The 20496-nt window shown below is 44.9% G+C and overlaps 1 long non-coding RNA gene across 1 annotated transcript in view; it reads right to left on the minus strand.

The window, feature by feature from the left end:
* Positions 1-5044: 5044 nt before the first annotated feature.
* LOC105498913 (uncharacterized) overlaps positions 5045-20496 on the minus strand; it is a 28121-nt gene continuing 12669 nt past the window's right edge. Inside the window, exon 3 of the long non-coding RNA XR_011612298.1 lies at positions 5045-5222. This is a non-coding gene — a long non-coding RNA (uncharacterized lncRNA). The remainder of the gene's footprint in view (positions 5223-20496) is intronic.

The following is a 20496-nucleotide window of genomic DNA, read 5'->3' on the forward strand; positions in this document are numbered from 1 at the left end:
CACTGTCGCGGGCCACGGGGAAGCCCAGCGCCAGCCACCCTGTGGGCCTGGAAGGTCACACTTCGGGATAAGAGGACAGTCTCATGGATTCCCAGAGCCGTGCCAGCCGAGCCACTGTGGGCAGGGGTCCAAACCAGGATCGCTGTGAGGACCCGGCAGGCGCTCAGTGCAGGCTAAGCCGCTGACCACTGCACCGGTCTGTCACTCAGGCCAAATGTCTGGTTTACCTGCTGGCTGTGAGAAACCTCAGTGCCTCAGTTTCTGTTATGCCTAGACCGTTTATTCCCTGAAGAAGACCACCAGAGTCCAGAGTCAAAGCTAAGCAGCAAGGATCTTTATTACAGGTTGGAACCTGGAACTTTCCCTCGCTCCTGAAACGAGTCGGGCAGGAGAGCTCCCCCACTCAGCTCCGAACAATGTTATATAGTCTAAGAAAAGTGGGCATAGAGTTATTATACAAATCAGATATATGATTGGCTAGTGTTTGAACAAGGCGATTTGGCTAACTATGATTGGTTCCTGCCATTTCTGATATTTTGGTTCAAACTTTGAGGCGGGAGAGCAGGTTTATGGCAGCAAGAGTTTATCTTACTTAAACACGTCTTGTGACCTTGCCTCAGAACTTACAAAATCTCTGGTATGTGCAAAACAAAATCTCTGGTACGTGCAGAAAACCAGGTACTCACAGAACTTACGAAATCTCTGGTATGTGCAAAGATTAGAGAGCAGAACAAGGGTGTAGCGGGTGGGGGGCGGGTACACATCTATCTTTGTGTCCTTTCATTTCCCCCTTCTCATAAGTAACTGGATGTCCAATCTTGGATTTCCAGAGTCTTATAATATAGCCTCACTTTCTGGGTGCAGGAGAGGCTGGTGATGGCTACGGAGGACCATTAGTTGGATGGTATCAAACCTTTCTCTGACAAATTGTAAAATTTTATTTACCACACAGGGGCCTATAGTGAATAGAAGTAGTAAAGACATTAGGGGGCCTAAAAGGGGTGCCAGAAGGGAAAACATTGAAGAGCTCCACCAATTGTTAGCGGCTGTAGTGAATTGTTGCTTTTTCATTTTTAAGCTTAGTTCGTGTAGGCGCTGGACTCTTTCCTTAACTAACCCTGACTCATTTATATAGAAACAGCATTCTTCTTTGAGGAACATACAGGTACCTCCTTTCTCAGCCGTGAGTAAGTCTAAGGCTCTGCGGTTTTGAAGGGTGACCTGTGCTAGGGAGGTGAGCTGCCGCTGAAGGGAGGCTAGGGAATAGGCGGAGTCTTCCATAGCAACAGAGAATTGTTGTAACAGCTTGTTGTTTTCTATCATGGAGTGTTGTAGGGCCCCTCCTGCTAACCCCGCTCCGACGACAGAGGTGGTTAAGGATATTCCGGCAAGTAGTGGTAGAAAAACTGCTCGTCTATGTCGCGCAGTTTTAGTTGGGGTGGTCCCTGCCCAGCCTATGAACTCTGCCAGGGTTAGCAGTGTCAGTCGGGGAACTAGGGTAACAGGGATACACAACTGTCCGTCAGAGATGCTTTTGGACAGAGTTTTTAACAGAGTCATATTACACCAGAAGAACACACCAGGGGGAGCATATATGGGACTATTAGGGTATGTAGCCGATTGGTTACAGAGGCTGTTGCTAAATGCCGAATAACAATAGGGGTATTTCTCTTGGTATGGGTCACGGTACAGGGCCACATCGGGTATCGTGACTATCGATGAGTTAAAACCTGTATAGTTTGTGGGAGGGGAGGATAGAGGAACAGCCGTTAATGGTGGTCTTCCTAGGGTTGCACACATAAAGCAAGAGGACAGGTCACCTAAACCAGTGAGGTTGGCGAATGCTAGCCCTTCCCGTAATAGAGTTAGCCAGGAGAAGGGCTGCAAGTCTTGTGATAGCTTGGTTTCTTGCCTGTGGATTTGTGTGTGGATTAAGGGTTGAATCTGGACTAGAATTCTCCACAGATATGAATGGCTACTGGGCCAGGTACTAGTTGATGAGTAATATACTCCCCCATGTTGTGGGGTTGTCCACCGAGAGTCCCATGGGTCTTTAATTATCCAAGTGTAAGTGACGGGAGACTCAGTTTTGTAAAAATATCACCCTTGTCGTTCTCTCCAGTGTCGGACAGAGTGCGTCTTACAGTAGCTATATGGGCAACCTGCACTCTGGTGCCACCAATAATTTTTATAATTATATTCAGTTTGATCATATTCAAAACAGATCATGGGTATTGCTGGTTGGGCAATCTGGAACCTAGTGAAATTGAGGTAAACTATAGTATTACACCCTGAGGGGGGGCAGTCTGTGCTAGCTAGCAGTTTACCCGCTTGGGGGGTTTCCCCGGGGTGAGTTTTGTTCTCATAGAGCCAGAACCTCCAGACATAGGGATTAGACAGCGCAGCAGTGAGGAGAGTCAGATGCATAAGGCATAAAAGCATAGGTAAGCTAGACATGGTTACGGCTATGGGGATGACGGCGCAGGGTTAGCTTTAAGGGATTGTTCTTAGCTTTGTCTATAATCCATGTAACCGGTGCTCCAGACGGCTCGAGAAGGTCGGATGTTGGGTCCACTGGTTTGACGTGTGTGTAGTGGATCCACGAAGTGATGCTTTCTACTTTGAGAGCGGTGGGAGTAGTCAGGAGTACTTGCAGTGGTCCTTTCCACCTGGGTTGAAGAGTTTCTTGCTGGTGGCGCTTGACTAGGACCCAGTCTCCCGGCTGGAACAGATGAGGCGTCGGCGGAGGTCCTGCCTCGTACAGTTCTCGTAGTCTGGGCCAAATTTCCTGGTGAATTTTCTGTAAGGCTTGTAAGGAGAACAGGAGCTCAGAGACATTTTCAGTTTCAGGTTTGAGTAAGTCATCTTTTAGACTGGGGACCAGGGGTGGGAGTCTGCCATACATGATTTCATATGGTGTGAGGCCTAGTCTGTAAGGGATATTTTGGGCCCGGAACAGAGCGTAGGGGAGAAGTACTACCTAATTAGCGCCAGTCTCCATGGTCAATTTGGTTAAGGTCTCCTTCAGAGTCCGATTCATCCTTTCTACCTGTCCTGAGCTTTGGGGCCTATAAGCACAATGTAATTTCCAATTTGCCCCCAGAATGGAAGCCAAATCCTGACTTACCTTAGCAACGAAGGCTGGTCCATTGTCTGACCTTATTTGGACGGGAAAGCCATACCTGGGGAGGATTTCTTCCAAAATTTTCTTTGCTACAACCTGAGCAGTTTCTCTCTTAGTTGGGAACGCTTCTGTCCATCCTGAAAAAGTATCTACAAAGACAAGTAAGTACTGATACCTATATTTTCCAGGCTTTATCTCAGTAAAGTCTATTTCCCAATAGATACCAGGCCTAGTTCCTCTACACCTAATTCCTGCGGTGGTCTGGGTTTGGGGGCAAGTGTTGTTTAGTTGGCAGGCTTTGCAATTTGTTGTGACATCGCTGGCCAGTTCAGCTATGCGCCTGATTCTAAACTTGGCATGCCTGATTAAGTCCATCATTCGCTGGGCACCCAGGTGGGTTGTCCGGTGGATGTGTTCCAACACCTGCCGTCCTAATTTTTCTGGTAGGATGGTTTGGTCATTTATATCAGTCCACCACCTATTTTTAACCTGTTTTAGGGGAAGCGTGTTCATCCATTCGCGATCCTGTTCAGTATAGTCGGGAAAACATGGCAAATTTCGCGGGCCAGGATCGGGGAGCTGGAGCGCGAGGAGCTGACTGGGAGCTTTTGCTATGCTCCTTGCGGTTTGGTCGGCTAAGAAGTTGCCTCGAGCAATTGGCGTAGTTGGTTTCTGATGCCCAGGGCAATGTACGATAGCCAATTTCTTTGGTTTCCACAAAGCAGTTAATAGAGCTAGGATCTCTTGCTTGTTTTTTATTTCTTTGCCTTCGGCTGTTAATAGTCCCCTTTCTCTGTAGATGGCCCCATGTATGTGCGCAGTAGCGAAAGCATAGCGGCTATCCGTGTATACTGTTAGTTTTTTCTCTGCCCCTAGGGTGAGGGCCTGTGTAAGGGCTATCAGTTCGGCTCTTTGGGCCGATGTCCCTGGAGGCAAGGGTTCCGCCCAGATTACCTCAGTCTCTGATGTTACAGCCGCTCCTGCATACCGCTGGCCTTGGTGGACGTAGCTGCTGCCATCAGTGAACCAGGTGAGTTCTGTGTCGGGGAGCGGACGATCTTGCAGGTCCTCCCGCACCCCATGCACCTGAGCCAGTATCTCAGTGCACTCATGGGACGGGGCGTCCAAGTCTGGATTTGGCAGCAGTGAAGCAGGGTTTAAAGAGGTTGGGGGCAGAAAAGTTATTCTGAGGGGTTTAACAGCAGTCCTTGATAGTGGGTGAGCCGGGCGTTACTCATCCATCGGTCCGGCGGCTGCCGGAGGACGCCTTCAATGGCATGTGGGGTTATAACGCGCAACTCTTGCCCCATGATAAGTTTATCAGCGTCTCGGACCATTAGGGTGGTCGCCGCGATTATCCGGAGGCAGGGTGGCCAGCCAGCAGCCACTGAATCTAATTTTTTTGACAAATAGGCAACTGGCCTCTGCCAGGGGCCTAGGTACTGTGTTAACACGGCTTTTGCAACACCCTTACTTTCATCCACGTATAAGTGGAAGGGCTTGGAGACATCAGGGAGCCCCAGCGCGGGGGCTGATAACAAGGCAGTTTTGATTTGCTGAAATGCCAGCTCAGCCTCTTCCTTCCAATTGAAGGGCTGCCGTTCCTTTGTTGCCTGGTATAGGGGCTTGGCTAACTCAGCAAATCCGGGTATCCATAACCTACAGAACCCTGCTGACCCCAGGAATTCTCTCACTTGCCGTGTTGACTGGGGTCTAGGGATGCGTAGGACTGTTTCCTTTCGGGCTTTGGTTAGCCAGCGTTGCCCCCCTTTTAATAGGTACCCCAGATAAGTTACCTCCGACTTGCAGATCTGAGCCTTTGTTGCTGAGGCTCGGTAGCCTAGCTCCCCCAGAGTCTTCAGGAGGTCCTCAGTCCTTTGAACACAAGTTTCCGGGGACCTGGCCGCTATTAAGAGATCATCAACATATTGCAAAAGAGTTATTTCAGGGTGTTGCCACCGGTACTCAACCAGATCTTCATGAAGGGCTTCATCGAACAGGGTTGGCGAGTTCTTGAACCCTTGTGGCAGTCTGGTCCATGTTAGCTGACCGTTGATGCCCCTCTCAGGATCCGTCTTCTGCCGTGTTGTAGTCCCATCTGGGCCGGGTCAAAGGGAAAGCCACATTAATGAGGTCAGGATTTGCAGTTGGCTGGCCGTCATCTCCTGGAACCAGTTTTCTGGCCTCAACTTGGATTCTTTCCCGCTCCTCCGTTGTGAACAGGATTTGGAGGAGCTGTTGACAGTCATCCCAGGTTGGCTGGTGAGTAAACATGACACTGTCTAACAACGAGGTTAGATCTTTGGGATTATCTGAGAACCGAGCATTTTGGGACTTCCAATTGTATAAATCACTGGTGGAAAAAGGCCAATACATGAGACGGGAGAGCCCGGTATCATCGAGCGATCCTATTTCTCTGAGAGGCAGGGCTACAGTGGAGTCAGGGAGTCGGGAAGCTTGGTCCCGCTGTACGCGGCCTCGTGTTCGGCTGGCCGGCCCCCCCGGGTTACTTTCGCTCTCGGCTGCTTCCGCTTCTCGGTTTCCCTCTACGGAAGCACCACCCTGGGGGACTGGGTCCTGCGGGATAAGGTGCGAATATGGTGGGGGAAATGTGGGTTCTAACGTTAGGGGGTCCTGGCTGTCCAGCAGCACAGGGGCCGAGGGAGCAGGGGAGTCTTTTGTCTTGTAGGTCGCGTTACTAGGACTTTGCAGGGCTCAGGGATGAATGGAGTTATCCAGGGTGGTGGGTTTTCTACAAGATCCTGCCACACTAGAATATAAGGCATTTGATCAGGATGTCCTGACTGCCCTGGCAGGAAAATCTTAGTTTTTACCTTAGTAATAATAGAGAGACAGAAAGTTCCTTCGGAGGGCCACCTTACGCCGAAAGAGGGCCACTCCGAACGGCAGAAAGTAACTAGCTTTCCTTTCTTTAGTTCTACGCTTAAGTTACGCCCCCGAGCCTTCACATCCTTAAAATTGGTAACAAGGAGTGAGAGCGGCGTGCTCTGGTTGTTGCCCATCTTTGGACTGCTCCTACAAAGAGAAGGGGGGACGAAAATGAGTGTGAAGCAGAGGGGAGTATCCGACAGGTCCGGTCCTGGAAGGGGAAGAAAAGGTTTTATGTTTCATTTTGGGCTTACACTTAACACTTAACAATAACGGACAGACAGTAATAACGATGAGCATTCGCGAGCGCGTGTCGGACTTCCGACCTGAGTCAGACGGGGCAACCAAGGATGGAGGCCCCCAGATGGGCACTGGGGAACGTCTCCCACCAGTCCCGAGTGGCTGTCTTCTAGCGCGTCCGCCAAGACCGTGCCACTTACAGAACAGACCAATACAGATTACAGATTACGGATTTCGCGAAATTTCAGGGAGACAGACAGAGACAAAGACAGAGACAGTGACAAAGCCGGCTTACCTACAGATTAAGATCCATTGACTTGGGGGTCTGGTGGGCTTGGGGGAAATCCCGGACAAGCCCCCATTTGTTATGCCCAGACCGTTTATTCCCCGAAGAAGACCACCAGAGTCCAGAGTCAAAGCTAAGCAGCAAGGATCTTTATTACAGGTTCGAACCTGGAACTCTCCCTCGCTCGTGAAACGAGACGGGCAGGAGAGCTCCCCCACTCAGCTCCGAACAATGTTATATAGTCTAAGAAAAGTGGGCATAGAGTTATTATACAAATCAGATATATGATTGGCTAGTGTTTGAACAAGGCGATTTGGCTAACTATGATTGGTTCCTGCCATTTCTGATATTTTGGTTCAAACTTTGAGGGGGGAGAGTAGGTTTATGGCAGCAAGAGTTTATCTTACTTAAACACGTCTTGTGACCTTGCCTCAGAACTTACAAAATCTCTGGTATGTGCAAAACAAAATCTCTGGTACGTGCAGAAAACCAGGTACTCACAGAACTTACGAAATCTCTGGTATGTGCAAAGATTAGAGAGCAGAACAAGGGTGTAGTGGGTGGGGGGCGGGTACACATCTATCTTTGTGTCCTTTCATTTCCTCATCTGCGAAATGGGTACAGTAAGTTACCCGCTTGGTAGGATTCAATGGGATACTTTTTAATAAGCAGCTTAGCGTCCATAAATATTGGCTACGTAGCCTTTTTTTTTTTTTTTTTGGAGAGTGGATTAGGGGCTGGCTGGAGCCTCCCTCACAGGCAGGGAGGTGCCCATTGTGAAGGGCTGGGACCTGGAGAGATGAAGACTAAGGCTTGGACCCCCGGTGGAGAGGAAGGGAACCCGGTCCTGACCTCAGGGTGGGTGGGTGACCTCCACGGTTCAGGGCCGTGCCCAGCCCACCTCCTGCAGGAAGGTCCTGGCTTCTCCCTGGATCCCCCTTCCCTAAGGGCTGTGCCATCAAAAAACGACATAGCAGCAGTAATGGTATCAGTAACAGCAATGAAGTGGCTAGGGCTGAGTGCGTGGTGATATTATCTCCATTTCACAGATGAGGAAACTGAGGCGCGGAAAGGGTAAGAGCTCGCTGGAGGTCGCAGAGCCGTGGGTGGAGCCAGGGCGTCCAGGCTGCGCCACGGCCTATCTCGGCGATCCAGCAGCCCAGCCTCGAGAGCCAGACCCGCTCAGCCAAGAAGCTCCCCAGAACCCCAGGCCGTGGTTTGTGGGGCCAGAACTGATGGCCCAGGCCCAGAAGGGGTGAAGGGCCGCTCAAGGTCACACAGCCCAGCGAACAGAGGGTGCTAAACGCTGCTGTCCGGCCCCGGGCAGGGAGTGCTGGGGGTCTCCCCGCTTTCCTGGCTCACCCACCTGCCCCGGGGAGCATCGCCCCTGCAGGGGCAGGGGCAGGAGCCAGGCCCAGCCCGCAGCAGGGAGGCGCCCGCAAGCCACAGCTGGATCTGTCGGGAGGCTGCAGCCTCCTAAGGGCAGGCCGGGATGATAACGATATTGAGGGGAGGGGCTGAGGAATTTAATCAGAGACCTTGGTAGTGGTGGGAATTTTGCCTAATTTGACTCAACAGAGTCTTGAATAAGCCAAGGTCAGAGCCCCAGGTTGGTACCTTAAGGGCTTAGAGAGACTTGACTAGCGTGAGTTTAGCACCCTTGCAGGCTTGACACCAGGGAGTCCTATCATCAGGGCTGACTCCATACGGAGCTGCTGGGGAACTTTGAGACTCACAGAGGAACTGTGAGAAACACTTCCTTCGCCAGCATCTCTGTGCTCCTAACGGTATACAACATATTATACAAGGCCTCCAAGGGGCCGCTGTAACTCCAAACTCTGGTTAGTGAAATTATGTCAATTAGATAAAGGGGCCATCATGTTTCAACATGTAACCAGCTGGAGTCCCTGGAGAGGGGGGACTTCCAATTTTCGTAGAAGCAGAGACTCCCAATCTCACCTTGTCAGAACTTAAAACAAAGCAAGAGTGAGCAAAAAGATGGAGGGCTGTACCAAGAAACCCAAACAAAGGCAAATACCTCCACCAAGACAGGAATTCTTTAGCATGAATGAGGACTTGTGGCTCCAGGTTCCAGCAGGCGCCCAGATCCCAAAGTGCAGCCAGCTTTTAGTGAGTATCTCACAGATGTGGAAAAGACCACCAGAGCCACAGAGAATGAAGTCACATGGCTTCCCCACTAATCAAAAGGAGGAATTAGCAGGTCAGGCCAATAAGTGTTTACTCAGGAATGTGGGTTGCAACCTGGGTACCAATCAGAAACTGTACCACCCAAGAGAGCAAGGGCTCACATTGACAGAAACTTATTTAGATACATAAATTGTTTTCCAGATTATTTCATAGACAATGAAGTCTTCAATTGTTAGTAGAAGGGTCCTTTTGCATCAATGGGTCAGCAAAAACCTATTCACAGTTTGTAAAGACAAGGACCAGAGACGGTGGCCCCTTGGAGGCTCATTTGACCTTTGCAAACACACACATATGTACATATATACATTTAAAGATAACACCCGGGAAATAAAAAGGGTTTCACTTCCCAGAATGGGTGGGAAGCACACTTTAATTAGCATTCGAAAGGGATATACATAAAAAAGACCATGAAATCTAAAAGAGTTTTCCCAAGACACTGTTTCTAAATTAGTAAAAGAAAACAAGTATTTAAATTAAAATCTTCAGGAGGCTGGGCACACATGTTCCTGTAGTCCCAGCAACTCACGAGACTGAGGCGGGAGGATCACTGAGCCTAGGAGCTTGAGTCTAGCCTGGGGTAAATATAGTAACACACTCTCTCAAAAAAAATAATAATTAAATCAAATCAAATCTTCAGGAGAACATTCACTCTCAACCTCATCATGTGCCCCGCTGGCAGAACTCCGACATTCCTATTCCCTCCCCTTTTCAGCCACCTGAAACAGCTGAACCAAAACTTAAGACTAGCAACCCCTACGATGGCCTTCCCTACCCATCTCAATTCCTACATACCCCTTCCAATACTCCCCAAATAAAAAAGAGAATTTACTGATGGTGTTTTACACTCTGGTCCAGTTCTGAGTTGCCTGTGATACAACAGCCAAATAATTTGCCAAGGTGACTGAGGATCTTTCAGATTTGCTGAGGAATTCTCAACAGTCTGTACAAGTTATGTCCTAGAGTTTTCAATTTCTATCAGCTGATACATTTGCTCGTGGGACCAGGAGGAGGAAGATATCAGACAAAAATTGGCAGGATGGGAAAATCCTTCTGATGATTTTTTTATTTATATAGATATGGGGACTCACTATGTTGCTCATGCTGGTTTTGAACTCCTGAGTTCAATGATCCTCCCACCTCAGTCCTGTAGCTGGGACTACAGGCACACACCACTCACATTTGGCCTCTTCTGATGATTTAAATCAAAATCTGCTCCAAGATATAAAAAGCCAAAGAATTGATTGACACATTAATTAAAGCTATTCTCATGGCTTTCCCAAAGCTAGTAGATTGGAATAAAATTTTGGCTTGTGCTCAAAGAGAAGGCAGACTAGTTCATGGTTATTCCAACAAACTAGAAGGTAATACTTAAAGAAAATTCTGGTCTTTCAAAAGAATGACTGATGTCACTAAAGTAGCACTTAACTCCATGTTTGTCAATAGTCTTCATGAAGATTTAACCATGTTAGTTAAGAGAGCACAGAAAATTAACAAAATATTTAGGACCTGAACTCAGCTTTGGATCAAATCGACCTGATAGATTTACAGAATTCTTCACCCAAAAACAATAGAATATACATTATTCTCATTGCCACATGGCATTTACTCTAAAATTGAACACATAATCAGAAGCAAAACACTCCACAGCAAATATGAAAGAACCGAAATCATAACAAACATTCTCTCAGACCACAGTATAATGAAATTAGGTTTCAAGATTAAGAAATTTACTCAAAATCACACAACTACCTGGAAATTGAACAGCCCACTCCTGAATGACTCTTGAGTGATTAATGAAATTAAGGCAGAAATCAAGAAGTTCTTTGAAACTAATGAGAACTAAGATACAAGGGGCCGGGCGCAGTGGCTCAAGCCTGTAATCCCAGCACTTTGGGAGGCCGAGACGGGCGGATCACGAGGCCAGGAGATCGAGACCATCCTGGCTAACGCGGTGAAACCCCGTCTCTACTAAAAAAAATACAAAAAACTAGCCAGGCGCGGTGGCAGGCGCCTGTAGTCCCAGCTACTCGGGAGGCTGAGGCAGGAGAATGGCGTGAACCCGGGAGGCGGAGCTTGCAGTGAGCTGAGATCTGGCCACTGCACTCCAGCCTGGGCGGCAGAGCGAGACTCCGTCTCAAAAAAAAAAAAAAAAAAAAAAAAAAAGAACTAAGATACAAGGTACCAGAATCTCTGGGATGCAGCTAAAGCAGTTTCAAGGGGGAAATTTATAGCACTAATTGGTCACATCAAAAAGTTAGAAAGATCTCAAGCTAACAACCTAACATCACAACAATAAGAACTAGAGAACCAAGAACAAACAAACTCCAAAGCTAGCAAAAGACAAGAAATACCCAAGATCTAAGCTGAACTGAAGGAGATAGAGACACACACAGAAAAAAAATCCTTCAAAAAAATCAGTGAATCCAGAAGCTGTTTTTTTTTTAATTACAAAAATAGACCACTAGCTAGACTAATGAAGAAATGAGAGAAGATTCAAATAAATACAATCAGAAATGATAATAAGACTATCATCACTGACCCCATGGAAATACAACCATTAGAGAATCCTATAAACACCTCTATGTGCATAAACTAGAAAATCTAGAAGAAATGAATAAATTCCTGGACACATACACCCTCCCAAGACTGAACCAGGAAGAAATTGAATCCCTGAATAAACCAATAATGAGTTCTAAAATTGAGGCAGTAATAAATAGCCTACCAATCAAAAAAAGTCCAGGACCAGATGGAGTCACAGTTGAATTCTACCAGAGGTACAAAAAGAGCTGGTATCATTTCTCCTGAAACTATTCCAAATAGTTGAAAAGGAGGGACTCCTCCCTAATGCATTCTATGAGACCAGCATCATCCTGATAAAAAATTTAGCAGAAATACAACAGAAAAAGAAAACTTCAGGTCAATATCTTCAATGAACATTGATGCAATAATCCTCAATAAAATACTGGCAAACCATCTCTGGCAGCACATCAAAAAGCTTATCCACTACGGCCGGGCGCGGTGGCTCAAGCCTGTAATCCCAGCACTTTGGGAGGCCGAGACGGGCGGATCACGAGGTCAGGAGATCGAGACCATCCTGGCTAACATGGTGAAACCCCGTCTCTACTAAAAATACAAGAAAATTAGCCGGGCGAGGTGGTGGGCGCCTGTAGTCCTAGCTACTCGGGAGGCTGAGGCAGGAGAATGGCGTGAACCCGGGGGGGCGGAGCTTGCAGTGAGCCGAGATCGTGCCACTGCACTCCAGCCTGGGGCACAGAGCAAGACTCCGTCTCAAAAAAAAAAAAAAAAAAAAAAAAGCTTATCCACTACAATCAAGTTGGCTTCATCCCTTGGATGCAAGATTGGTTCAACAGACACGAATCCATAAATGTCAGTAATCACATAAACAGAACTAAAGACAAAAACCACATGGTTATCTCAATAGATCTAGAAAAAACCTTTGATAAAATTCAACATCCCTTCATGTTAAAAACTGTCAATGAACTAGGTATTGAAAGAACATATCTCAAAATAGTAAGAGCCATATATGACAAACCCACAGCCAATAGCATACTGAATGGGCAAAAGTTGGACGCATTCCCCTTGAAAGCTGGCACAAGACAAGGATACTCTCTTTCACCACTCCTATTCAACATAGTATTGGAAGTCCTAGCCAGGGCAATCAAGCAAGAGAAAGAAATAAAGTGTATTCAAATAGGAAGAGAAGAAGTAAACCTATCTTTGTTTGCAGATGACATGATCCTATATCTAGAAAACCCCATTGTCTCAGCCCAAAAGCTTCTTAAGCTGATAAGCAACTTCAGCAAAGTCTCAGGATACATAATCAATGTGCAAAAGTCACAATTATTCCTGTACACCAAAAACAGGCAAGCAGAGAGCCAAATCATGAATAAACTCTCATTCACAATTGCCGCAAAAAGAATAAAATACCTAGGAAGACAGCTAACAAGGGAATTTCAAGGAGAACTACAAACCACTGCTCCAAGAAACCAGAAATGACAAAAACAAATGGAAAAAAAATCCATGCTCTTGGATAGGAAGAATCAATATCTTGAAAATGGTCATCCTGCCCAAAGCAATGTATAGATTCAATACTATTCCCATTAAACTGCCATTGGAATTCTTCATAGAATTATAAAAAACTATTTTAAAATTCATATGGAACCAAAAAAGAGTCCAAATAGCCAAGGCAATCCTAAGCAAAAAGAACAAAGCTGAAGGCATCATGCTACCTGACTTCAAACTATACTACAAGTCTACAGTAACCAAAACAGCATGGTACTGGTACAAGAACAGACACATAGACCAATGGAATAGAATAGAGAGCACAAAAATAAGACTGCACACCTACAACCATCTCATCTTTGACAAACCTGACCAAAACAAGCAATAGGAAAAGAATTCCTTATTTAATAAATAGTGCTAGCAGAACTGGCTAGCCATATGCAGAAAAGTGAAACTGGATCCCTTCCTTACAAAATCAACTCAAGATGGATTAAATACTTAAATGTAAAACTCCAAACTATAAAACCCTGGAAGAAAAATCTAGGCAATACCATTCAGGACATAAGCACAGGCAAAATTTTGTGACGAAGATGCCAAAAGCAATTGCAACAAAACCAAAAATTGACAAATGGGATCTAATTAAAATAAGGAGCCTCTGCACAGCAAAAGATACTATCATCAGAGTCAACAGACAAACTACAGAATGGGAGAAATTTTTTGCAATCTATCCATCCGTAGTGAACCTCCTCATGGGTCATACTTTGTACTGAATCCCTGAGTTCATCCTTTTCTTTCCCCAATGCAATTAGCAGCAATTAGCAAATTTTATTCTATTCATTAGTTTGACAAAAATATTATAAGGTATTAAATATATGGTCACCCAGTAGCTTGCCTTTTATGAGCTTTTGATTAACGGTATCTAATGGTGACATTGTGTGTGTCTCTATTGCCAGATCATGCCAGTGCTCTCTTCACTAATGGAAATACAGTAATTGATGTCTTTAAATCTAATCAGATTAGAGAACCAATTCCAGAAACCTCAGAGCCAATTCAGAAAATTTATTCTTAAGATTTTGTTCCTGTAGAACTACTCTCGGTACCAAACTCTGGATTAGCACTGTTGAGAGAAATAGAACCATTATTATGTGTGTGTATATGTTGCAGTCTTAAATCTGAAGGTAGTCTGGAGGCAGAACTCCTTTCTCCCTGGGGAGACCTCAATCTTTTCTTTTTAGGCTTCCCACTGATTGGATGAGGCCTGCCCATACTATGGAGGGTGGAATGTAATGGACTTTACTCAAAGCCTCAACCTATGTTTATCACATCTAAAAAATACCTTCCCACAACATCTAGACCAGTGTTTGCTGAAGCAACTGGGCATGTGTTAGTCAGGGTTCTCTAGAAAAACACAATAGGGTATGTGTGTATGTATGTGTCTTTGTGTGACTGTGATTTCTGTTTATGTGTGTGTTCGTGTATATTTACTTAATTGATATTTGTTTAATTGTTGGTTACTAATCTATTATCTATTTACTTATTTGGAATTGGCTCATGCAATTATGGAGACTGGCGAGTCTCAAGATCTGCAGGGTGAGTTGGCAGGCTGGAGACCTAGAAGATCTGATGGTGTAGTTCCAGTCTGAGTCTTCAGGCCCAAGAACCAGAAGAGCCAATGGTATAGTTCCAGTCTACAGGCCAGCAGCCTCAACATCCTAAAAGAGCCAATGTTTCCGTTTGAGTTCAAGGTGGGGAAAAAAAGAAAGCCATTGTCCTTCTTTAAAGTTCATTAGATAGCAGAAATCCTCCCTTACTTGGGGGCTGGTCAGCCTTCTGGTTCTCCTCAGGCCTCTCACTGAACGGATAGGGACCACCCACATTAGCAAGGGCAATCTGCTTTACTCAGTCAACCGATTTAAATGTTTATCTCACCCAAAAACACCCTTGCAGAAACACCCAGAATAGTGTTTGACCAAACAACTGGGCACATCATGGCCCAGTTAAGTTCATATATAAAATTAACCATCACAGGGCACTATAGTTGACTCTAGCTGACAGATGTTCCTATGACACTTGTTAAATCTCCAAGCAACATTGTGGATTTGTCTATTTTTTCTTTTCATTCTCTCAGTTTTTGTATTGTGTATTTTGAAGTTCTCTTATTAGGTATAAACATATTTATGATTATTATGTTTCCTGGAGAAGTTAACCTGTATTTAGATTGTGTTATATCACCTTTTATCTCTTGAAATAGCCAGTTGTTAATGCCCACTGTCCCCACTTCAGTGTGAATACAATTTTTGATATGATTAAGTGTAAGATTACCCCCTAAAAATTCATTTTCTAGTTTCCCCCTGTGTTTTGTTTGTTTTTCATTTAGGCCTCTGTTTCACTTTTCTTGCCATCTTTTGGATTAATCAAATATTTTTTAGTATTCCACTTTTATTATTCTATTGGATTGTTATTGTGCTTCATTGCATTTTTTAAATGGCTGTGCTTGGGATTACAATATGTATCCTCAGTTTATTGCAATCTATTTAGAGTTAAAATTGGACCACTTCACATTAAGAGCCTTTCAACAATAGAATTCCACTTATTCACTGTCCTTTTTGTCATTGTTGTGATATATTTTATAGCTACATATTAATAAACCCCATATGATGGATACACTCCTGTCATTTGTGCCTTAAACTGTCTTTCAAAAAAGCTAAGAAAAATGTAGTCTTAAAAAAAATCTATCCATATATTCACCATTTCTAATGCTCTTCATTCATTCCTATGTATCCAAGTTGCTGTGTGATATAACTTCTCTTCGGATTGAAAAACTATCTCAGTTTTCTGTTTTTAGTGCAAATCTGCTGGCAGTGAAATATCTTAGTTTTTATTTATTTAAATGATTTTATTTCATCCTCATTTTTGAGATATAATTTCCTTGATAGCGAATTCTGGGTTTATATTTTTAAAAAATTTCATCATTTGAAGACATCATTCCCTTACAGCCGGACATCCACTGTTTCTGATGAGAAGCCTGCTGTCCATTGTATGATGTTCTCCACAGTGTAACTTGCCTTTTTATTCCCTCTTGCAGTAGTTAAGGTTTTTTTTTTCTTTCTGGTTTTCAAAAGTTTTTCTATGTTCTGCCTAGATATGGTTTTCCTCATATTTACCTTCTTTGAGTTTTACTGAGCTTCTTGGGTCTATAAGGTGATATTTCCCACTATATTTTGAGAATCTTTAGCCATTATTTTTTAAAGATTTTGCCATTAGTCCTCCCCCTGTGTCTCATTCCATATAGGTCTCATAATTCATGACATTAGTGCTTCCCTACAGATCACTGAGGCTCTGTTCACATTTGTCCAATCTATTCTTTTCTCTAGTTTTCAGTTTGGATACTTTCTATGGATTTATCTTCAAGTTCACAAATAAGCCATTCAGTAATGTTTCATTCCAAATACTCAGCTTTGAAGTTCAAGGATTTCCTTTTTTGTTTTTTTTGAGACGGAGTCTCGCTCTGTCACCCAGGCTGGAGTGCAGTGGCGTGATCTCGGCTCACTGCAACCTCCATCTCCCGGGTTCACGCCATTCTCCTGCCTCAGCCTTCCAAGTAGCTGGGACTACAGGTGCCCACCACCGCACCCAGCTAATTTTTTGTGTTTTTAGTAGAGACGGGATTTCACCATGTTAGCCAGGATGGTCTCAATCTCCTGACCTAGTGAACCGTCTGCTTCGGCCTCCCAAAGTGCTGGGATTACAGGCTGAGCCACCACGCCAGGCCAAGGATTTCCTTTTTTAAAAAAACAGTTTTTAGCTTACTGAAATTTCCCATCTGCTCACTCCTTACGATAATATTTAAGTCCGTAAACTCAAAATAGCTCCTTCAAAATCTGTCTGTTGATTCCAAGATCTGCATCCTCTCAGGTATTTTTATGGGTACTTTCCTCTCTGGATTTTGGATTCCGTTGTCCAGGTTCCCAGGTCTACTGTGTCATGACCAGATGCTGGACAGTGGGGATGTGATGTTATGTGGTTTCTGGATTATGCTTTTATTCATCTCTAGGACCTTGAGTTTTGTTCAGGCAGTCAGTTGAGTTACTGGAAACCCTTTTTGTCTGGCTTTGTTGATACTCTGATAGGCTGGGTTTATGATGGCATTGAGCTTAACCTTAGGCCATGGTCCTTTTGCTAAGATGTAGTCTTCACTCTTCTATCGTGTCATTGAAATGCCAAGGTGCTCCTTAAGTTCTCTCCTCTCTGAGTAGCCGTAAGTGCTCACAAACCTCTCAGCCCTCTGCTAGGCTCAGGAAGCCTCAGCCTGTGTAATTATACTTGCTCTTGCTCACTATTACATGTTGAAATCTGCAGTATAATACAAAAAAATATATCTGCTCTTTGTCCCCAGTTCTTGACACAGTGCTCCTAAACTCTTGGAATATCCCGAGTGACAGGAGTGTCTTATGTCATTCATAACAAGGCCTTTTTCATCACACCTGAGCTTATGGTAATGAGGTAACTTAGGGTGAACCCCAAGACAGCCTCAGCATGGGACTAGTTAGTAGAAAGACCAAGTTGTTAGAGAGTTGGAACTTTCTGCCTTAATATGCAACCTCCAGGAAAGGGATGAGGGGTGCTAGAGATTGAGCTCTATATAAAAGCTCAAACAATGATATTCAGAGAGCTTCTGGGGTGATGAACAGACACCCTGAGCTGCTGAGAGGGTGGCATGCCTGGGGAGGCACGGAAGCTCCACATAATCCCCCCTATACCTTGCCCTATGCATCTCTTCCATCTGGCTGTTCCTGAGTTGTATCTTTCAGAATAAACCGGTAACCTTGAGTCAAGTGTTTCCCTGAGTTCTGTGAGCCATTCCAGCAAGTTATCACACCTGAAAGGGTGCAGTGCTTTGGGAATCCCCTGACTTTGTAGCCAAGCTGGACAGAAAGGTGGGTTACCTGGGCACTCAGTACTCGCAACTGGCATCTGAAGCGAGGAGGCCCTTGTGGGACTGAGTTCGTTTCCTGTGGAGTCTGACACTCACTCTGGGAACTTAATGTCAGAAGTGAACTGAGTCACTGGACAGGTGTTTGGTGCCTGGAGAGTTGGATAATTGGTTGGTGTGAGAAAACCCCGCACACGTTTGGTGTCCAAAGTGTTGTGAGTAAAAACAGCACAAATTCCAAACAAGCTTTTGCCACACCTCTCCTTCCCACATACTAGAGATTCCATTTCTTAATCCTGACCCAGATTCAAATTCCTTCAGCAGCTCAGCAAGACCATTGCTCCATTTGAACTTAACCTCATTGTGCTACAGCAGGAAAGTGTCCACAAAGCAAAGAGATAGAGGATAGAGGGACTGAAATCATGCAATTTCTCTTCCCTCAAGGATCACTGTCCCCAAACGCCTGCTGTGTGCAATGCTTGAAAACACTTGTGTCGTATGTTGTCAGTTTTGATAGTTGTTTTTGAGTGCAAGTAGCTTGGTATGCTACCGTCATCAGCAGAGTAGTAGTCACAGGTATTGAGCCTTTTAGAATCACTGTGGCTGTTGTGCAAACAGTGAACTGAAAGAATTAAGATTAGAAGCAGTTAAGAGCCTTCTGAAACAAGTCCTGGGATTGCTGGAATAAGATGATGGCCTCAGAGATAAAGAGAAGGAAGGAAAAATGTTAGGTATCTCGGAGGCCAAAATGGAAAAGAATCAGTGTTTGTTTTGGGGGGTTAGGAAAATAAAGAGGTAAAGGATTCCTTCTATGGCTCCTGTGTGAGCATCCTGAGTTGGTGCTATCCAGTGAAACAGATCAGGTTGATTCTCATATTCATACTTGCTTCTTACAAAAAATATTATATTTAAAAATAAGTAACAAGTTTCATTTAGTAAAGATTAAATGTTATTAAATCATACACTGAGTTTACTCAGTGTCTGATTGTGTGCTCAGAAATTACACTCTATGTTTTCACAGACACATACACTTCTATGAAAAGACTATAGGATGCACACACTGCTATGCAGAGCACAAACACACCAAGTGTAATTCTACAACACAAATGAACGGACGTTTTCAGAGACAGAAATCTATCTAAATTATCTTCTCAACGATCATTCTCAAAGGTGCGCCTCTGTTAGCTCCGACCGGGTGGTGTCTAATCAGGGTCCTTTTCCCTGCGTAGAGAGTGAAGAGCATCTGTCATGAAGGGAGAAGTCACAGTCAGCTGGAATAAGGAGGCCGCCAGCAAGACATGCTGTCAGGCTCTCCTGGGTTTTCTCTGGAAGACTTCAGCCCACGCCTCCCCTCCTGGACACTGAGTGGGAATAACGAGAAGCAGAGGCCACCCCGAACAACAGAGCTCCAAGTGGAGCTCGGGGGTCAACTCAGAATCCTGCTCTTTCTCCCCCTCATTTGACCCCAAAGAGCAGCAGAGTACACTGCAGTGGCTGTGAAATGGAGTTTGAATAGATTATGATATTCATGAGCATTTTTTTAGGGGGAGTCTCTTTTGAGTAGTGTTTTTTTCAACAATTTTGGGGCATTTAAGTTAGCAATGACATCAAGAATCTAATGGAAACCATCAGCTGTCACCACAGCAACATGCACACACCTGCAAACTCGGTGACTCATGGGCTCTCTGCAGGTCACTGATGGTTCTTAGGTTAGGAAGGGGCTGGAGGCATCTCAGAACATTTATTTCCTGGTTACCTGATCCTAGCATCTGTGAGTGTGCTCAAGCGAGCAGATGGGCATGGATCTGGAATGCAGAGGAGCCCACGCATGAAGCAGCAGCACAGGCAGCAACTTGCTCCGACAACATCCCCTGACTTCTCTGCCCTGGTGGGTTACACAACCCAGCTGCCTGTCATCCTGATCATCGGGTCAGAAATGATTGGTGGTAAAGTTAGTCATTCAGTCACTTAGTGAAGTGGGCGGGCAGTGAAGTCTGCTTTGGAGACTACTTATTTGGTTCCAGTGTTAGGCAAGCAGCTGAGGTTCAACATCATTCGTTTAAACATTTTCGTTTATCTTGAGATATTTTTTAAGTTCCCTTTTCATTTTCTCTTTGACCCACTGGTAGCTCAAGAGTGTACTATTTAGTTTCCACCTATTTGTGAATTTTCCCGTTTTCTTACCATTATTGTTTTCTAATTTTCTTCCATTGTGGTAGGAAAAGATATTCTGTATGATTTTCAACTTTTTTTTTTTTGAGACGGAGTCTTACTCTGTTGCCCAGGCTGGAGTGCAGTGGCGCAATCTTGGCTCACTGCAAGCTCCGCTTCTCCGGTTCAGGCCATTCTCCTGCCTCAGCCTCCCGAGGAGCTGGGACTACAGGCGCCCGCCAGCCACCATGCCTGGCTAATTTATGTATTTTTTAGTAGAGATGGGGTTTCACCATATTGGCCAGGCTGGTCTCAAACTCCTGAGCTTGTGATCCACCCACCTCGGCCTCCCAAACTGCTGGGATTATAGGCATGAGCCACCCTGCCTGGCTGATTTTCAACTTTTTAAAATTAGTTAAGATTTGATTTGTGACCTAATGTGATCCTGGGAAAGTTTTGTGGGCACTTGGGGAGAATGTGTATTCTGCTGTTATGTGGAAAGTTCCGTATGTGTCTGTTGGGTCCATTCGGAATATAGCATTGATGAAGTCAGCTGTTTCCGTATTTCTCTTGTCTGGATATTCTATTATTACAAGTGAAGAACTGAAGTCTCCTACTATTATGGTATTACAGTCAATTTCT

The sequence above is a fragment of the Macaca nemestrina genome, chromosome 14 (genome assembly GCF_043159975.1).
Source record: "Macaca nemestrina isolate mMacNem1 chromosome 14, mMacNem.hap1, whole genome shotgun sequence".
In the NCBI taxonomy this organism is placed as follows: domain Eukaryota; kingdom Metazoa; phylum Chordata; class Mammalia; order Primates; family Cercopithecidae; genus Macaca; species Macaca nemestrina.